We start from the raw sequence: 21381 nt of genomic DNA on the forward strand, positions 1-21381 counted from the left end.
GCTTGTCCCCAGCGCAGGAGGAGCCGGGACCCGACGCGCACCCTCCCGCCTACTGGAGGCTGAGCAGCCGTAGGGAAAGCACGTGGGTGAAGGGCCCAGCGCGGCGGTTCGTTGAAAAAGCGGGAGCCTGGTCTCAGCTGGGGCCTGGGACCTCCCCCGCCCACGCAGGGGTCGCGGGAGCAGGGGCTCGGCCTCCTTCCCAGGCCGTGGCGGCGCCGCCCCGGAGTCAGGGACAGGGGAGAGCTCCCGCTGAGCCGCACTTCCTGGGCGAGGCCGCTGCAGTCAGTGCTTGAGGCACGTGCCCCGAGGGCCTCCTCTTCTGCCCCAGCTTGACATGCAGCCCTGGGTGGAGTGAGAAGATGCTGGCGCCGGATTCCTGCCCCTAACTCCCTTCAGGAGGAAATTCATGAGGCCCAGGACAAGAGAGAAGGCTCCCCGGCAAAAGGGAAGGGCTGGGCAGGGGCAGCAGGAACCATGGCCCGAGGGGTGAGAGCTTCTGGGCTCTGAGAGCCTGACCCTGACTTGCCTTGGCCCGTGGACATGACCTCTCCAGGTCAGATTCCTCCTCCGCAGAATGGAGGGGGTGGTGCTGGCAAGAGGTTGTACCGACTTCACAAGGCCATCTCGAGGGCTCGAGGAAACGCCTACCACGCATGGCCCGTGGACAGAGCTGGTAAATATTGGCTGTCACTAAGTTCAAGGCCGCAGGGAACATGGCAGAGTGACCCAGGTGTCAGCACAGGCCCTGTGCATGAGGAAGCGCTGGGGGAAGGGAAGGAGACCTCTACACCCACTGCCTACACACCCTGGGACAGGACTCCTGAAGTCTCCGCCCAAATCCCCATCCATCTCTCCCTCTAACCTAAGCCCCAGGTGCTGTGCCGTATCCCCAGCACCCAGCACAGTGCCTGGCACACAGCATGACTGCCCACAGGGGCAGGGGCTGCAGAGAACCCGCAGGGATACAGCTGACCTGCAGGCCCAGTAACAACTAGGTTTTTTAAATCCAGAATGAGGCCCTGCGGTTCACCTGGAGACATGAGGGCTGGGTCTGGCGCCACACACACACAGCAGGGTCTGTGGTTTCCGTTTCCAAGGCCCCCGAATCCCTGGCAGTCCCCAGCCCAGCTGCAGCAGGGACCAGCTTCCTTAGCTGGACCATGATCCCCCTCGAGCATTAGAGACAGGAGCTAGTTCTGAAGAGCCCGGGACAGGTGTAGTGAAGATGCCTGTCCCGTGAAATCCTCCCCTTAATGAGGAGGCTGCCTACCGCCGGGGCCAAGGAACTGAAATGGAGCAAGAGGCCGCAGGCAATTCACCACCAGCAGGGCCTGTGAGTCCTTGAGCCCCGCATAAAAAATTATCCAGCTTGGCGCAATCTAAGGTGTAAGTGTACCATTTGGCCACCAGAGGGCGCTCAATAATCATCTTTGCTTTTAGTATCGCAAATTACGCAGCAGAAAACTTCCTGCCCGTTCAGCACACGCAAGCCACTGTTGCGTGTTTCTTGCGTCAGCTCAAGTAATTCTCACAACCAGCCATGAAGTATTTGTTGTTGCCCTTACACAGCCGAAGAATCTGAGGTTCAGAGTATTTGAGTAACTTGGCTGAAGTCACACAGTAGTGACTCTTAGAGGCAGGACCAAGCCCAGGTCTTGTCTCCAGAGGCTGCACTGTGCACCCCCTATGCTGCTTTCTGTTCGACCTGTATGATACTGCATGCATTTAAGTTCATGTTCTAGCAAAATATCTCCCTGTATAAGGTGCCAAACTTTAATTTGAAATGCTAGGGTTGCACACAGTGCAGCAGAGAGGAAAGTCCTCTGTTTTGTCCCAGGAGTTTGGGTCTGACCCTGTAGCAGGGTGTGCTTGTGCCAGCTCACAAGCAGACTATTACAGTGCAGGGTGCGTAGTAGGACCCTCTGGGCTCCCTCATCCCCACCAGTGCTCACATGCTCCTGATCGCCAAGGACAGCCGTCCTGGATTTCCCCCAAGCCGTCATGCGGGCCATCTGGGAAGGGAATATGCCCAGGAGCTCCGCCTCTGAGCTGTTGGAAATGCATGCCCCAGGGTGGGCTCAGAGAACAGGCAAACACACAGGGTATTGTCCAGGTGACTGAGGGGGTCCTGGGCCCGATCTGGGGTCTGCAGTAGGGTTAGCAGCTGAGAAAGGGCCTCACGGCTCTAGCCAAAGAGTCTTCCCTATTCACCCAAATCTGGAAGTTTCATATGGTTCTGAAGACCCGGCTCTGAGATGACCCCAGCTCCAGAGGGCGGGGGCCACATTTGCATTCCCCGGCTTTGCAAAGCCCTGCCACATAGCAGTGGGCTCCATAAATACTCAGAGGTACAGAGAAAGTGAGAAAGAGAAAGGGAAGGATGAAGGGAGGGAGGCTCACACAGAAGGTGGAAGGGGCAAAGACCAGCAGTCCATCTGGGCCCCACAAGTGGATCCAGGGAGCTGGCATGGGGCGTGGCTTGCGGAGGAGGGTGAGCCTGGACAGCAGTGGGCCACCTGTCTAGGCTTTGTCCCAGGAGTCTGGGTCTGACCCTGTAGCAGGGTGTGCTTGTGCCAGCTCACAAGCAGACTATTACATTTTCAGGAATTTTGCAGATCAGTTGTTAAGCACAGCCATTATTAAAGATTAAATTATATTCAAAAACAGGTAATAAATACTCAAAACTTTCTAACATTTTACTATACTTTATTGTTTTCTCTGCCATTGAGGTTATTTCTGTGTGGTGCGTCTGTATAGTAGAGCCTGTGTGATGATGTGCTATTGATCTCTTCCCCACGGCATAGTCAGTGACTTCAGATTGGTAGTTTGAAATTGGCCATGACAGGCGGATTTACACCATGGAAATTGGCAAACACTGCCAATCAGGGCTTTTTATCCAGAGCAGTCATTAAACATTTACACGTAAGTGCACTACTGTCCATAAGGGGCAGCATGGTCAGACTGCACTTTTAAAAGGTCTTGAGGGCAGGGGAACCAAGAGGCGTTCAAGTAAAGGCGTGAAGAATCAGAGCGTGACGCAGTTTAGCGACTTGGACCAGGACACGTTTGAAAGCCCAAGTACCTTAGAGGAGCCATTGGCTGACATCCAGATGGCAGAAAGAAAGCCACCCCAAATCAGGCCCTCTCATTCAGTGCCGAGGAGCACGGTCTAGACGGCTGGTTCAACTTTTAAACACATGGGAAAATAATCCCCACCGGGACACAGCCCTGCCGCCTTGGATCCCAGCCTGCCCCAGGGTGTCTGTCTGCTGCTTCTGCCACCCTGCAGCTGTGCAAATGTTTGGGGAAGGGTCCTATCTGGAGGGGCCTCCTTTCACCGCCCAGATGCAGCAGGGCAGGCCTGGGCAGCTGTGTTGGACACCAGCCCCGCGCTGCCTCCGTTGCCTTCATTCTCAGATGAGGAGGATGCAGGGAAACAGGGCAGGGGTGGGGGATTGGGGAGGGACAGAAGGCGAGGACTGCAGTTTTGGGGCATTTTCGACATCATTAGCCACGTCGAGTAGACAGCCGGAGGTGGGTGGGAGAGGTATCTGGGCATTGCTGGCACGCAGGTAGGAGCTCCACAGGGGCCAGCGTAGGTAAAGGGAAGAACTGAGGTCTGAAAGGAGGTGAGAACATGTGGTGGGGGCATCGGTGGAGGCGAAGGGCCCCCAAAACAGCTCGCTCCCTGGCTGGAGATGCTGTGCCAAACAGAAGGAGGAGGACTTCATGGGAGGAGGCCAAGCTAGTGCCACCTAGCAGTGCCCTACACTTAGGTTCCAAAAGCTTGGTGTCTTGGGTTCTCAGGCACCATAGGCCACAGTGCTCACAGATAAAGGGTATGGAGGTTAAAAAAAAAAGCCTCTGTGACCAAACGGTCTCCTCACCAACACACAGCTCACAGCTGAGTTCTGCCTTAAATGGAATGAGGTCTGCCTGACCCTACAATCTCACATCGGCCCCAGCTGGCCAACACCAGCCACCACGACCATTCCAGAACCTTTGCTAGACCAGCTGAGGCTACAGGAGAGAGGTCCTGGCTTCAGCAAGAAGGAAATGAAGGATACATCAGCCCCAGATATATCCTAGGTGGACCGGCCAGGTCACCTAGGCCCTGCCTATAGCCCAGGCCAGCACACGGGACCTGTCCCTCTTCCTGTGGGTCAGCACAGGGATCCAGGAAGCGAGAAGTGGGGAGGCGGGGCCTTTTATGCAGTGGCCCTGCCCACTGACCACACCTGCTGGCCACAGCCCAACCAGTGACTCAGCTTCCACCAATCCAATCAGCATCTGTTCCCCCATGGGAGGTGTTTGGAGAGGGAGTAGGCTCAGAGATGAGCTGAGGTCAAGAAGACTCCTCTCCAACAAACATCTCAGGGGAACCCAAACACCAAGAGGCAGGAGCAGAGCTGCTCTGGCCAAAGGGAGGGCCTCGAGCCCACGTAGTCTTCACCTCACTAGGAGCCAGGGCACACTGCCTGTGAGAACGCTGGGAGGACACTCACTCCTTAAAACCACACTGTGAGGCCAGATTCACTACCCCTCTTGTACAGAAGAAGAGACTGAGGTTCAGAGAGGCCCACTATACACCCAATGGCACACAGCTGTTGGGTAGCAGCCTCACTGGCCTCCTTCACTGGGCTTGTGACTGCCTGGTTAGGGACACCAGGCATGAGGCTAGGACAGGAACCCCATGGATCAGCTCCACCTGCCTCTCAATGGCTCACCCAAAAAGATGCCAGTAACTCAAAGGAAGGGGGTGCTGTGGTCTGAATGTGTCCCCCCAACATTTATGTGTTGAAATCCTAACTCCCAGGCGATGGTATTAAAAGGAAATTGGTACCAAGATGGGGGGTGCTACTGTAACAAGTACCTAAAAATGTGGAAGCAGCTTTGGAACTGGAAGAGTTTGGGGGTACCTGCCAGAAAACACCTACACTGCCATGAATGAACCATTAAGGGCGATTCTGGGGAGGGCTCAGAAAGACAAGAGGCTTGGAACCCCACAGACCACGTTCCCTGGGGCCGCCTGTCCACCCCCCTCACTCAACCACCGGGCCATCCAGTGCTGGGGATGAGGAAACAGCCGGGCCCCTGCCTGCCTGTGGAGACCCCATCTGGTCATCTGCTGTCACCCATGACGAAGTGCAAGGAGGTCTATGTTGGAATGTCCCAGAGGCCAGCCCAGCCACGCCACTGAGAATTTCACCCCTCCCAGGTGTCACCTCCCTTCCCGGCTTCGTGTAGCTCCAGGACACAGGAAACAGCATTCCTGCTTTACCCTGTTGCCTCCACCCTCCACGACAACATAGACACCAGGCAGGCTCTTTCCAGCACTGTGTTCCCTGCAGAACCCCCTGCCACAGACCCACACTCATTCCCCGAAGGGAGGGAGGCAGGCAGCGGAGCGGCATAAGGACCCCCCTGCACAGAGCTACTGCCCCAGCTGCAGAGCCAGAGAAGGGGGGCAGCCAGTGTGGGGAGGGGTGGCGGCCAAAGGAGTGCCACAGGGGAGCAGCAGCTGGGGCTAGGTCTAGACACTCAGCAGAGGTTGACTGGAAGCTTCCACTGTGGCTAAGGGACAGCCACTCCTGCCTTGTCCCCTCACAAGCCAAGTCCTCAGAGGAAACACAGGACAGAACTCAACACTTCCCAACTGCAATCTCACCCCATCCAGCCAGATCTCACCCCACCAACTGAGATCTCACCTGACCCACTGACATCTCACCCCACCCACTGTCATCGCACCCCAACCACCGAGATCTCACCCCACCCACTGGGATCTCACCCCATTCACTGAGATCTCACCCCACCCACCGAGATCTCACCCCACCCAAGATCTCATCCCACCCACTGTCATCTCACCCCACCCACTGAGATCTCACCCCACCCACTGATATCTCACCCCACCCACTGTCATCTCACCCCACCCACTAAGATCTCACCCACCCGCCGAGATCTCGCCCCTCCCACCGAGATCTCGCCCCACCCACCGAGATCTCGCCCCACCCACCGTCATCTCACCCCACCCACTGTCATATCACCCCACCCACTGTCATCTCACCGCACCCACTGAGATCTCACCCCACCCACTGTCATCTCACTCCTCCCACCGAGATCTCACCCCTCCCACTGAGATCTCACCCCACCCAGAGTTCTCACCCCACCCACTGAGATCTCACCCCACCGTCATCTCGCACCCCCACCAAGATCTCACCACACCCACTGAGATCTCACCCCACCCACTGTCATCTCACCCCACCCACTGTCATCTCATCCCACCCACTGTCATCTCACCCCACCCACCGAGAACTCACCCGACCCACCGAGATCTCACCCGACCCACCGAGATCTCACCCCACCCACTGTCATCTCACCCCACCTACTGAGATCTCACCCCACCCACTGTCTTCTCACCCCACCCACTGTCATCTCACCCCACCCACTGAGATCCCACCCCACCCACTGTCATCTCACCCCCCACTGAGATCTCACCCCTCCCACTGAGATCTCACCCCACCCACTGTCATCTCACCCCTCCCATCGAGATCTCACCCCTCCCACTGAGATCTCACCCCACCCAGAGATCTCACCCCACCCACTGAGATCTCACTCCACCCACTGTCATCTCAGACCCCCACCGAGATCTCACCACACCCACTGAGATCTCACCCCACCCACTGAGATCTCACCCCACCCACTGTCATCTCACCCCACTCACTGATCTCTCACCCCACCCACTGTCATCTCACCCCACCCACTCAGATCTCACCCCACCCACTGTCATCTCACACCACCCACTCAGATCTCACCGCACCCACTGTCATCTCACCCCACCCACTGAGATCTCACCCCACCCACTGAGATCTCACCCAACCAACTGTCATCTCACCACACCCACTGAGATCTCACCCCACCCACCGAGATCTCACCCCACCCACTGTCATCTCACCCCACTCACTATCATCTCACCCTACCCACTGAGATCTCACCCCACCCACTGTCATCTCACCCCACCCACCGAGATATCACCCACCCACCGAGATCTCATCACACCCACTGAGATCTTACCCCACCCACTGAGATCTCACCCTACCCACTGTCATCTCACCCCACCCACCAAGAACTGACCCAACCCACTGAGATCTCACCCAACCCACCGAGATCTCACCCCAGCCACAGTCATCTCACCTCACCCACTGAGATTTCACCCCACCATCATCTCACCCCACCCACCAAGATCTCACCTACTGAGATGTCACCCCCACTGTCATCTCACCCCACTGACTGTCATCTCACCCCTCCCACCGAGAACTCACCCCACTCACTGTCATCTCACCCCACCCACTATCATCTCACCCAACCCACTGTCATCTCACCCCACCCACTGATATTTCACCCCACCCACTGATATCTCACCCCACCCACCAAGATCTCACTCGACCCACTGAGATCTCACCCCACCCACGGTCATCTCACCCCACCCACTGTCATCTCACCCCACCGTCATCTCACTCCACCCACTCATCTCACCCCACCCACTGAGATCTCACCCCACCCACTGTCATCTCACCCCACCCACTGAGATCTCACCCACTGTCATCGCACCCTGCCCCGTCATCTCACCCCACCCACTGATATCTCACCCCACCCACTGTCATCTCACCCCACCCACTGTCATCTCACCCCTCCCACCAAGATCTCACCCCACCCACTGTCATCTCACCCCACCCACTGTCATCTCACCCAACCCACTGAGATCTCACCCCACCCACTGAGATCTCACCCCACCCACTGTCATCTCTCCCCACCCACTGAGATCTCACCCCACCCACTGTCATCTCTCCCCACCCACTGAGATCTCACCCAACTATAATCTTGCAGCACCACTTTTCTTTCTAATGTCTTGACAAGCCGGTGAGAAGATGCTGGGTGTTCTTGGTCCATTGCTGTGACTACAAAGGCTGGTTCTAGTGTCTCACTGGCTGTCTCCTGCTCAAGCATGGTTTTAGCAGTTCCTTTCTTATCCCAGGCCATACTAGACCTACTGTCTTCCCTGGCTTGCACTATGCTATGGTTTGAATATTTGTCTCCTTCCTCATGTTGAAATTTAATCCCCAATGTGGCAGTATTGGGAGGTGGGGCCTTTAAGAGCTGATTATGTCATATGTCCCCTTCCCTCATGAGTAGATTACTCCATTCAGTGAGTAATGGGCTAATGGATGTTCTTGGGAGTAGGACTTGTGGCTCTATAACAAGGAGAGAGAACTGAGCTCACACACTCAGCCCCTCATCTTGTGATGCCCTGGGCTGCCTTGGGACTTTGCAGAAAGTCCCTGCCAGCATGAAGGCTCTCACCAAATGCAGCCTCTCAACCTGGGACTTCCCAGCCTTCAGGACTGTAAGAAATAAATCTTGTTTCTTTATTAATTACCCAGTTTCAGGTATTCTGTTATGAGCCACAGTAAATGGACTAAGACAGGCTGTGGTAACAAACTGCCATTAAATGGGTGGCTTAAATAACAGATTTATTTCTTAGAGTTCTAGGGTCTAGGGATTCCAAGATTAAGGTGCTGGTAGATCCGCTGTCTGATACGAGCTCACTTCCAGGTTTGCAGTTAGCCACCTTCTCATTGTGTCCTCACATGGCAGACAGAAGAGAGAGGAGGAGCAAACTCCATTGTCTCTTCATATAAGGGCACTAATCCCATTCATGAGGGCCGCACCCTCATGACCTAATTACATCCCAAAGGCCCCACCTCTGAATATCCTTGTGTCGAAGGTTAGGAATTCAACACATGAATTTAGGGGAGACAAACATTTAGTCCATAACACCTATAACGACAAAGATACAGCCACAAGCCACATGTGGCTACTGAGCCAGTATGAATTGGGATGGGCTATAAAATGCAAAATATACACTGAAATATAATGATTCTGTATAAAGGCCGGGTACAGTGGCTCAGGCCTATAATCCCAACAATTTGGGAGGCTGAGGTGGGAAGATCCCTTGAGACCAGCCTGGGCAACATAGGAAGACCCCATTTCTAGAAAAAAATGTCCCAGTCTGGGCAACATAGCGAAACCTTGTCTCTGTGAAATTTTTAAAAATTAGCCAGGCATGGTGCAGGCACCTGAGTCCCAGCTACTCAGGAGGCTGAAGTGGAAGGATACCTTGAGCCTGGGAGGTCGAGGCTTCAGTAAGCTATGATCATGCCACTGCACTCCATCCTGGGTTACAGAGTGAGCCTCTTCTCAATTAAAAAAAAAAAAAAGATTTAGTAGGAAAAAAGGATGAAGGCAAAATATCTCATTAATAAGTTTTATTTTGATGGCATGTTGCAATGATAATATTTTGAGCATATTTTGGGCTACATTAAATATATTACTAAAATCAATGTCACCTTTTTCTTTTTACTTTTTAAATGTGGGCACTAAGAATTTTTTAATCACCTATGTGGTTCGCACTTGTGGCTCACATGACATTCCTATTGGGCAGAGCTGGTCCAGAGGATTCTGAGCCTTTGGTGCCAGTGCTTGGATCATCTGAGTTGTAGGCGCCCTCCCCTCATGCGTGCACAAGCAGTGAAGAAGATCTTGATCTCACTCTTGGGTTGATGAGTTAAATGTGTGTGATACTACAGAGGGAGGCAGGCAGCCCAGGTATTGCAGGGCTGTGAGTGGAAGCTTTGGGGCATCTGCTTCTCTGTCTTGCAGGTCTTCAAGTGTTTGTCCAGGAAAGTCTGGGGAGAGGTGGGAATACTGCAGTTGCAAACCCCAGTGCTGGAGGTGGGGCTGGGTGGGAGGTGACTGGATCTTGAGGCGGTTTCTCATGGTTTAACACCATCCCCCTTGGTGCTCCTGCTTGGCCTCCACCATAAGTCAAATATCCCCAAGGCCTCCCCAGAGGCAGATGCTGCCATGCTTCCTGTATAGCCTGTGGAACCACGAGCCAATGACACCTCCTTCCTTTATAAATTACCCAGTCTCAGGTATTTCTTTACAGCAGTGCAAGAACGGACTACAGCACTCCAGTGCCGGCCTCTCTCCAAGGGCAGCTCCACTTCCAGCCTCCGCTCTTGGGTCATCTGGGACCTGTGGACATTCACCCCAAGCGAAGCCAAGAGTCCCCTTTGGGATGAATAAATCCAATGGCTGACCAGGTGGTGACCTCCAGGCCTGGCAAAGCTGCCTCCCACGAGGCCCTGTCTCCATATTGGGGATTGCAATTCCACATGAGATTGGGGTGGAGACACAGATCCAAACCATATCATGGGTCAGAAACCTGAGTATGGAACAGGATGTGGCCAGTGAGGGTCGGTGGGGGGCAGCATGGACAGTCACACTGATGAGAACTCATCGAGGTCTGTCCACTGGGTCTGAGCAACACCCCCTGACCTGCCTGCCCCACCCCAAGTCAAGACGCCAACCGGGGGCTGCATCCCCTCCCCTGCTGGCTGCAGTGTTGAAGATTGGGAGGCTCTCCCTCTTCCGCAGGCATAGAATTTCAAATTGACACAGACTGTGGTGGAACCGCTGACCCGGCACTAACCTCACCCATCCCAGCCCCTCGGCAGGCCTGCCAGGGGGTAGCTTCCTGCCCCAGTCACCACTGCAGGACACCAGCTCTCCATTCCTCTGGCACCCGTGTCAACCTCTCATTCCCACAGTGGCTGCCTCGGCTCATGCCTTCACGTGTTTCTCCCTTGCACTCTCCCAGGCCCCTGACCCATCTCTGCACCTCTCAGCTCTGCCGCCGCTGCGCCTGCCCACATTCCTGAGTCGGAGCCCCCTGCTGCCCGCTGCCACCTGGGCAGCCTCTCAACAGGAGAGTTTAACCAACACCCAGCTCAGTGTCCACTCCTCAGCAGAGCCACCCTCGGCTCCCAGAATGCCCACCCTGTACCCCCTCTTCAGCTGGCCTGCAAGGAGTCTCGGTGCCAACAAGGAAAAGGCGCCCCTGCTGGCTGCAGGACATGGGCTGTGGAGGGAAGTGTCTGCCCCAGACAGTGCCCAGTTGTAATTATCTCACAACCCGCAGTCTTTATTTGTCTGACTTCCTTTTTAGACCATGGGCACCGCCAGGGCAGATCCCTAGACACTCAATAAATGCATCTTTATTTAGAATGCACAGGTGCAGTTATCCAGCGGGCACAGTGCAAGTGGGGATGTAGGAGGTGCCTGTGAATGGGCAGCCGGGGAGATTCTAATGTGGGCAGAGAGTGGAGAGGACCTGGGAGGGAAGGGAGGGGCCGCAGTACTGGGAGTCACAGGCCAGGCTGTCGCTTTGAGGGTCTGCATAGAGGGCAGGACCAGAGGAGACCGCCCTGGGACTGCACAGAGCCGGCTTGAGGGTCCAGCCCCTTAAAGACAGCCCTCTAGAGGCTGTAGAGTTTCCTTGAGCTGCCGTAACAAAGCTCACAGGCTGTGTCCCCCAGCCACCCTTCACCCGCTGATTCCTGTGTTGAAGCCCTAACCCCCAGTACCTCAGAATGTGGCTGCATTTGGAGACTGGGCCTTTGAAAAGGTGATTGAGTTAAAATGAGGCCCTTAGGTTGGCCCTAATCCAACCTGGCTGACGTCCTTTAAAACAAAACAAAAAAAAAAAGAGGTGATTCAGACACACAAAGAGACACCAGGGATGTGTGAGTGCATAAAAATAGAGCATGTGAGGGCGCGGCGAGCAGGCGGCCGCCTGCAAACCAAGGAGAGAGGCCTCCAGAGAAATCAGCTCTGCCGGCACCTTCGTCTCAGACTTCTGACCTCCAGAACCGCGAGAGGACACATTTCTGTGGTTGAAGCCCTGCATCTGTGAGATTTGTTAGAGCAGCTCTTGCTGGCTAATATCATGGCTTGGACTAGACATGACCCCTTCACAGTTTTGGAGGTCAGAAGTCTGAGACCACGGTGCAGGCAGGGCTGTGCTCCCTCTGAGGGCGCTAGGGAGGGCCTGTCCCTGGCCTCCCTCAGAGCTTCTGCTGGTTCCTTGGCTTGGGGCGGCAGAACTCCAATCCACACGTGGCCCTGTCCCTGTTTGCGTGTCTGTGTCCAAATTTCCCCTTTTGGATAAAGACATCGGTCAGGTGGACTAGGACCCACCCTAATGACCACATCTTCACTTCAATACATCTGCAATGACCCTGTATCCAAATAAGTTCACATTCTGAGATGCTGGGAGTTACGACTCCAACACATGGATTTTGGCAGACACAATTCAACCTGTTACAGACTGAATTTCTCAGAGAAATTCTGGTGCTGAATCACCGGCCTCCAATGAGACTACATTCGAAGATAGGGCAATCAGGGAGGTAGCTAAGGTTATGAGGCCATGAGGGTGGGGCCTCAAGCCAATAGGGTTGGCGTCCTATACGGAGAGGAAAGACACAAGAGACCACCCCCTCTCTAAGTGAGGACAGGGAAGCGGCTATGGGAGGATGCCATGAGAAGGTGACACCCACAGGCCAGGAAGAGAGGCCTTCCCAGAAACCAACCTCACGGGCGCCCTGATGTGGACTTCCAGCCTCCAGAACTGTGAGAAACAAGTTTCTGCTGTTTAAGCCACCCAGTCTGTGGCACTTCTTATGGCAGCCTGAGCAGAAGAAAATGCCACCCAGAGGCTTATCTATTAAATCGTTTGGTTGCAAATGACAGAAACTTAAATTAAACCACTTTAACCAGAGGAAAATTTCTAGCTGGGCATGGTGGCTCATACCTGTAATCCCAGCACTCTGGGATGCCAAGGTGGGCAGATCCCTTGAGCTCAGGAGTTCAAGACCAGCCTTGGCAACATGGTGAAACCCCTGTCTGTACAAAAAATACCAAAAAATAGCCTGGTGTGCTGGCACATGCCTATAGTCTCAGCTACTTGGGAGGCTGAGGTAAGAGGATTGCTTGAGCCTTGGAGGTTGAGGCTGGAGCCAAGATCGTGCCACTGTGCTCCAGCCTGGGTGGCAGAGTGAGACCCTGTGTCAATAAAAAGGAAAGGGGAGGGAAGGGGAGGGGAGGGGAGGGGAGGGGAGGGGAAGGGAGGGGAGGGGAGGGAAGGGGAAGGGAGGGGAGGGGGGGTAGGGGAGGGAAGGGGAGGGGGAAGGGCAGGGGAAGAGGGAAGGGGAGGGGAGGGGAGGGGAGCAGAGGGGAGGGGAGGGGCCTAAGGAGGCATGTCACCTGAATGTCACTTGGCGTCCTGAGTAGAATCGTGGAACAGGAAGAGGACATTAGGGAAAAACTAAGGGAATCTGAATAAAAGGTGGACTTAAGGTGTCAATAATGGTGCCATAATGGTGACAAATGTACCATATACTCTGGGGGGGGGCGGGGAAAGGAGGGGAGGGGCGGGGAGAGGAGGGGAGGGACGGGGAGAGGAGGGGAGGGGAGGGGAGTCGGAAGGATTCTTAGCTCAAGAGCTGAATAGGTCAAGCACAGATCTGGGCGCAGCAGTCTCCAGGGCTCTTCGGGCCCCACCCCTCTCTGTTTCTACGAATGCCTCTCCCAGCGGCCCTCTCCTCCCTGGGTTCCGTCCTGGAGTGATTCTCCAGGTGTGCACCTGTCCGCTCAGCAACTTCCATAGACAGGAAGCACTCCCTCCAGAAGCTCAGGGCTAAGGTGTTGAGAGACTCACAGAGGCCAAGCAGCAGCTTACACAGGACACAGTGACAAGAGGACACAGTGACAAGAGGACACAGTGACAATAGGACATAGTGACAACGAGACACAGGACACAGTGACAACAGGACACAGGACACAGTGATGACAGCACACAGTGACAACAGGGCACAGGACACAGAGATGATGGGACACAGGACACAGGGATGACAGGACACAGCACACAGTGGATCACAGGGGCCAGACATGAAACAGGGAACTCAGAAGGAACCCACAGAGATGACGAAGGACCCAGGAGGCCCCTGAAGGAGCTCTCAACGGCCTAGGCTGGGACAATTGGAGCCACAAAATCAAACAGTACTGGGTTATAACCCAAAGCAGAAAGCAAATGTCCTTGAGTCTGTGGGGATACAGATCAATGACTGGATAAACACCTGAAGAGGGGAGAGGAGGTGAATCTCCGGCAGAAGAATTTCACCTAATGTATGCAGAAACATCTCCCTCAAGGAGGAGCAGCAGAACTCCCTGAGCGTGGGCTACACTGAAAGACGCATCCCAAGAGGACAGCACGGGGGCGGGCCAGGGGGAGGAGCTCCGTTTTTATTGTCAGGGGAAACCCTATAAACCATGATCTCCGCCGGGTGGTCAAGGCCAGAATCAACAGGGATAAGTGGCATTGATGGCGCAGACCCTTGACCTTGATGTGATGAAATGGCCTCCCATAACCCCAGTCTAACCATGGAACATCAGACAAATCCCAACTGAGGGACATCTTACAAAGCACTCGGCCACTTATCCTCAAAACTGTCACGTTCAAACTGTCACCGTCGAGAGGAGCCTAGGGAGGCCTGTCACCTGAATGTCACATGGGGTCCTGAGTGGAATCATGGAACAGGAAGAAGACATTAGGGAAAAACTAAGGGAATCTGAATCAAGTGTGGACTTAAGGTGTCAATAACGGTGCCGTAATGGTGACAGCTGTACCACATGCTGCGAGATGTTCGTAATAAGGGAGACCATGCGAGAGGTACAGAACGCTCTGTACTAGCTTCACAATGATTCTGTGCCTCTAAAGCCGTCCTAAAAGAAAAGGTTTATTCAACAGTATCAATTTTTTTTAAAGAGGGGGCCAGTTGAGGCCGAAAAGGAATGTTGGATACTCAGGAAATATGGATCTATTAAACCTCACATCAAAATACATTCTGAATTCCAGATGGATGTAAGATCCAAACATATATATTTTTAGGCCAGGTGCAGTGGCTCACACTTATAATCCCAGCACTTTGGGAGGCTGAGGCAGGTGGATGGCTTGAGTCCAGGAATTCGAGACCAGCCTAGGCAACATGATAAAATTCTGTCTCTACCAAAAAATAAAAAATAATACTAATAATTAGCCAGGCATGGTGGTGTGTGACTGTTGTCCCAGCTACTTGGGAGGCTGAGGTAGGAGGATCACTTGAGACCAGGAGGTGGAGTGTGCAGTGAGCCGAGATCACACCACTGCACTCCAGCCTGGGTGACAGAGTGAGACCCTGACCATATCTCTTTATTTCTGTCTCTTCTCTCTCTCTCTGCAGATAGATAGATAGATAGATAGATAGACAGATAGATAGATAGATAGACAGATAGAGACACACACACATATGGAGATATATATATAAATAATATATTATATATTTATAGATAAATAATATATATTATAGATAAATAATATATATTTTATATATATAAATAATATATATTTTATATATATATATGTAAATGAAATCATGAAGGCTTCATGGCAGGAAAATAGGGTCTGGAGGCAGGGAACAGAAGGCCGATTCACACTTCAGCTATGACAGGAAACACCCTCTCCATAGGGCATACACCTTAAATGACTGTGTAACTTTACTTCGTTCTCTCCATTTACATCAGGAATACCCAAAGTAACCAGTGCAGTCCTCTAGAGGGTATTTAAACTCTCAAAAATTCTGTAACAGGGCCCTTGAGCCCCTACGCTCAGGCCTGCCCCCACACTGTGGAGGGTTCTTCCGTTTTCAGTAAATCCCTTCCTTCCTTCCCTGCTTTTTTTGTGCGTTTTGTCCACTTCTTTGTTCAAGACGCCAAGAACCTGGACACCTTCTACCGGTAATAAAGGTACTAAAGAGAAAATGGAGGTAAATACTTATATAATCTTAAAATAAAGAAGCTGGCTGGGCTCAGTGGCTCACGCCTATAATCCCAACACTTTGGGAGGCTGAGGCAGAAGGATCACTTGAGCCCAGGAGTTTGAGAGCAGCCTGGGCAACATAATGAGACCCTGTCTCTACAAAAATAAAATAAAATAAAAATAAAGAAGTTCTTTCTACATATCACTCCAAAGACAAAAACCACAAAAGATAGCTTTAACTACATAAAATACCATACTATACATATGGCCAATAAGAAAAATAATATAGACACTAATAAAAATAGCAAATAATTATCTCCTACTCGCTGTATTCCAGGTCCTGTTATAAGTACTGTATTAACTCATTTAGTTCCCACCACAAACCTACAAGGTACGGCAAAGGCTCTGGTAGGTGAAGCAATGCACCCAAAGCTACAGAGTTAGGAAGCGGCGGGGCAGTGTGGCCACGCCTGTGCCCTGAACCACAAAAGTAACAGGCACACGGCCGACTGGGGAAAACGTGAGAACATTTTCTGAGCCATATCCGAAAAGCAAAGATTATATCTTTATGACGGTAATATATATGTGCACTCTTACCAATAAGAAAAAGACAAACATCTCAGTAGAAAAACAGGCAAAGGAAGTCATTTGCAAAGGCAATCCACAAAGGAAATCATTCAGTCAATGCTTGTAAAAAAAAAAAAAAAAAAAAAGTTCAACCTCAACAGTTAACAAAGAGATGCAAATTAAAACGGACATCTTCCCACCCCATCAAGCTGACTCAGATGCCAAAGAAATCAGTCTCCGGTCGCCAGTCTACGTAAACCGAGCCTGGCACGTTGGGTTCTTAGGGAGGTACCACAGGATGTTTACGAGGGGCTTGCCTCGGCATCGGTGGAAGGAGGAGAGAGAAGCAGGATTGGACGAGGGAGAAGGCAAACTTCCATGCAGACCCAGTGATAGCCCCAAAGACCCCACAGGAGCCTCCGAGCTAGAGTGGCCCCTGGAGACCTTCCTGACTCGGGCAGAGATGACCCCCACAGTGAGGTGTCATTGAATGCAGTTGCCCAGGAAGAGTCCCGGCTTTGGACAGGGTGGCTCTTTGCAGCTGAACAGTCTCTGAAGGGACTGAGAGTTGAAGGCACCCCAAGCAGCTGGGGTAACAAGTCCTTCCCGGAAGGGGGATCTAGGTGGCTCATCACAGTGAAAACATACAAAAATGTTTACTAAAAGCCAGAGGCATGGTGGCTCATGCCTGTTATCCCAGCACTTTGGGAGGCCGAGGAAGGAGGATCAATTGAGCCCAGGAGCTCAAGACCAAACCTGGACAACATGGTGAAACCCTGTCTCTACAAAAGAAAAAAACTAAAAAAAAAACAATAAAAATAAAAATTAAAAGTCACTGACATTAAAGAAATGCAAATCAAAACTACAGTGAGATACCAGCTCACATCCACTAAGATGTATCATAAAAAAAAAAACACAGAAAATAAGTGTTGGGGAGGATGTGGAGAAATTGGACCCCTTGTACACTGTTGGTAGGAATTACAGTGGTGCAGCTGCTGTAGAAACAATATGGGTGTAAGGATTAATACCGAGTGTCAGCCTGATTGGAATGAAGGATGGAAAGTATTGATCCTGGGTGTGTCTGTGAGGGTGTTGCCAAAGGAGATTAACATTGAGTCAGGGGGTTGGGTAACGGCAGACCCATCCTTAATCTGGGTGGGCACCATCTAATCAGCTGCCAGTGCAGCCAAAATATAAAGCAGGCAGAAGAATGTGAAAAGACTAGACTGGCCTAGCCTCTCAGCCTGCATCTTTCTCCCATGCTGGATGCTTCCTGCCCTTGAACATCGGACTCCAAGTTCCTCAGCTTTGGGACTCAGGCTGGCTTCCTTGCTCCTCAGCTTGAGATGGCCTATCGTGGGACCTTGTGATTGTGTGAGTTAATGCTCCTTAATAAACTATCCCATATATATAATATATATTATATATTATATTATATATAATATATAATATATCTAATATATAATATCTAATATATAATATATATATCTAATATATATTATATATTATATATATAATATATATATCTAATATATATATTATATATATAATATATAATATATATCTAATATATAATACCTAATATATAATATATCTAATATTTATATATTATATATATTATATATTAGATATATATATTATATATTATATAATATATTATATTATATATTATATTATATATAATATATTATATATTATATTATATATAATATATAATATATTATATATAATATAATATATATAATATATATATACACACACATATATATGTCCTATTAGTTCTGTCCCTCTAGGGAACCCTAATACAATAGGTATCCCTCCAAAAATTAAAAATAGAATTTCTATAAGATCCAGCAATTCCACTTCTGAGTGTACACCCTAAAGAATTAAAAGCAGGCAGTCAAAGAGATATTTGCACACCCATGTTCATAACAACAGTATTCACAGTAGCTAAAACATGGAAGCAGCCCAAAGTGTTTGTGGGTGGTTGAGTGGATACGTGAAAAGTAGCCCATCCAGACAAGGGAATATCACTCGGCCTTAAAAAAGAAGGACATGTGGTTCACAATAGTAATCCCAGCACTTTGGGAGGCCGAGGCAGGCAGATCATGAGGTCAGCAGTTTGATACCAGCCTGGCCAACATGGTGAAACCTCATCTCTACTAAAAAAAAAAAATACAAAAGTTAGCCGGATATGGTGGCGGGCACCTGTAATCCCAGCTACTTGGGAGGCTGAGGCAGAAGAATCGTTTGAACTCGGGAGGCGGAGGTTGCAGTGAGCCCCAAGATTGCACCACTGCACTCCAGCCTGGCAACAGAGTGAGACTCCATCTCAAAAAAAAAAAAAAGAAGAAGAACTTTATGCAATCTGCTACAATATGGGCGAACTTGGGGACACTGTGTCACAAAAAGACAAATACTAGATGATTCCCCTTACATGAGGCACCCAGAGTAGTCAAAAACATACAGACAGAAGGGAGAATGGTGGGCACCAGGGGCTGGGGAGGGGTAATGGGGAGTTAGCATTTAACGGGTATGGAATTTCCACTTTGCAAGATGAAAAGAGTTACGGAGATGGCTGGTGATGTTTGCACATTACAAACTGTAGGCTTAAACAGGGTTACGATGGTAAATGTTTTGTTATGTATACTTTACCACAACAAAAAAAAATTGAAAAAAAATCAGTCATTGTGATATTCAGCCCATTTCTGCAGACTCCCTGACAGAGGTCAAATGGGGGTTAAAAGGCCGGACATGGTGGCTCACGCCTGTAATCCCAGCACTTTGGGAGGCTCAGGCAGGAAGATTGATTGAGCTCAAAAGTTTGAGATCAGCCTGGGTAACACAGCAAGACCCCGACTCACAAAAACATTTTTAAAATTAGCCAGGCATGATGGCGTGTACCTGTGATCCCAGATATTTGGGAAGCTGAGGCAGGAGAATCACTGGAGCCAGGGAGGTCAAGGCTGCAGTGAGCCGTGATCATGCTATGGCACTCCAGCCTGGGCAACAAAGCAAGACACTGTCTCAAAAAAAGAAAGGGCGTTAGAGCTCTGAGTAATTCTGACAAGATCTCCATGCCTCGCTCCCCCCAGCTCACACCCTCAGCTCTCACTTCCCTCCCCCTATCTGCTGTGGAGACCTCCAGGACCTATCCCGTGGTGCCCTATACCCAGCTATCTGCTACAGGAACTGGCTTGCACCAGCTTGCAAGAGCCCATTGTTAAATGTTTAAATATTCCACAAGCCTGCTGTTAAACCACTGGTAGCTTGAAATGAGCCGTGGTGGGACCATTTACACCATGGAAAGTGTCAAAGGCTACACGTCAGGCCAAAGAGTGCGAGTGCACTCTAACTCAGCCTCAGGGCGCAGCTGCAAACCCTGTTCTCCTCATTCACCAAAGACCTAAGACACCCAGGTCATCACTTCACACCAGGCCCTAATCCCCCGTAAGGCCATTCTCACCTCCTAATCCAACCCCACCTCCGGGCCTCCTTATTCTCAAAACCCTCACCATTTCCTCTGGAGCTTGAGACATGCCGTGAGCAAAAGCTCCTCCTTCCCACAGCTTCTCTCCACCTGCTTGCTCTTACTGGAACCTGGGCCCCTGGAGCGTCCTCCGTTGCGGTTACTTCCAGATCAACCCCCATCTTCCCCAAACCTGCCAGCTTTGAAGCTGGTGCCATCACACTATGCTCTGTGCTACCTTTCCTGTCTGGTTCTCTGCAGACCCTAGTCCCCTCCGTCTTGTTCCTAGATGATTCCCACTCCCGGTTCATTGTCAGTCTTGCTAAATCCCTGTCCTAATTCTTGGCGATTTAAATCTCCACAGAGATGATCCTCCTTCTTCCCTGACCTTTGCTTCTCCAATGATCTTGCCTTCTACCCATGCTCGGCCACCTCTCCCACGCTCCTTCTCTAGATCCCCACGTGCCATCCAACAGAGTGGCCACAAACCCCTCAAAATGAGCCTGGTCCAAAGCAAGAGGCACTGTCTGCGTAAACTACATGCAAGGTTTCAAAATCGTCATGTGGGAAAAAATGGAAAATACTTCACTAATACTTCTGAATGTTGATTACATGTTGAGGTGACATTTGGGATGCATTTGGGTTAAATAGAATATAATTGTACCTTCTTTACCTCATGTCCTCACTCCCCTTCTTCCCATGTGGACTCCGTGGTCCATTGTGCCACCCCTCTCTCCTGTGCACCTTCAGCCCCCTCACCTTTCTCTCATTTCCTCATACTCGCCTGGAAAAAACCTCCAACCTGGTCAATTACAACACTGTGCCAGCACCTGTTAAGCTGAACAAGGTTGAAGGAAAACACGCAAAGATTCTGACCTTCCACTTGGGCTCTGGCTTCCCCCATTTCAGCAGTGCTCCACCACCACCACCAATTGTTGATTTGTCCTCCCTATCGGAGCCTTCCCATCATCTCTCATTATAATAATTCATTCATTAAAAAAATTAAAACTTGATCTCTGATATGGTTTGGCTGTGTCCCCAACCAAATCTCATCTTGAATTGTGGTTACCATAATTCCCACTTGTCATGGGAGGGACCTGGTGGGAGGTAATCGAATCATGGGGGTGGTTACCCCCATGCTACTGTTCTCATGATAGTGAGTGAGTTCCCACGAAATCTGATGGTTCAATAAGGGGCTTTTCCCCCTTTTTGCTCGGCACTTCTCCTTGCTGCCGCCATATGAAGAAGGACATATTTGCTTCCCTTTCTGAGATGACTGTAAGTTTCCCGAGGCCTCCCCAGCCATGCTGAACTGTCAGTCAATTACACCTCTTTCCTTTGTAAATTACCCATGCTGAACTGTCAGTCAATTACACCTCTTTCCTTTGTAAATTACCCAAGCTGAACTGTCAGTCAATTACACCTCTTTCCTTTGTAAATTACCCAGTCTTTGGTATGTCTTTATTGGCAACGTGAGAACAGACTAATAAAATCTCTCTCTCCCTTTCTGTTCTCCTTTATAGCAAGACTCTTTGGAAGTATCCATCTGGGCCAGAGTGCAGTGGCATACTCACTGCTCACTGCAGCCTCG

Source organism: Pongo abelii, chromosome 15 (genome assembly GCF_028885655.2).
Source record: "Pongo abelii isolate AG06213 chromosome 15, NHGRI_mPonAbe1-v2.0_pri, whole genome shotgun sequence".
NCBI lineage: Eukaryota > Metazoa > Chordata > Mammalia > Primates > Hominidae > Pongo > Pongo abelii.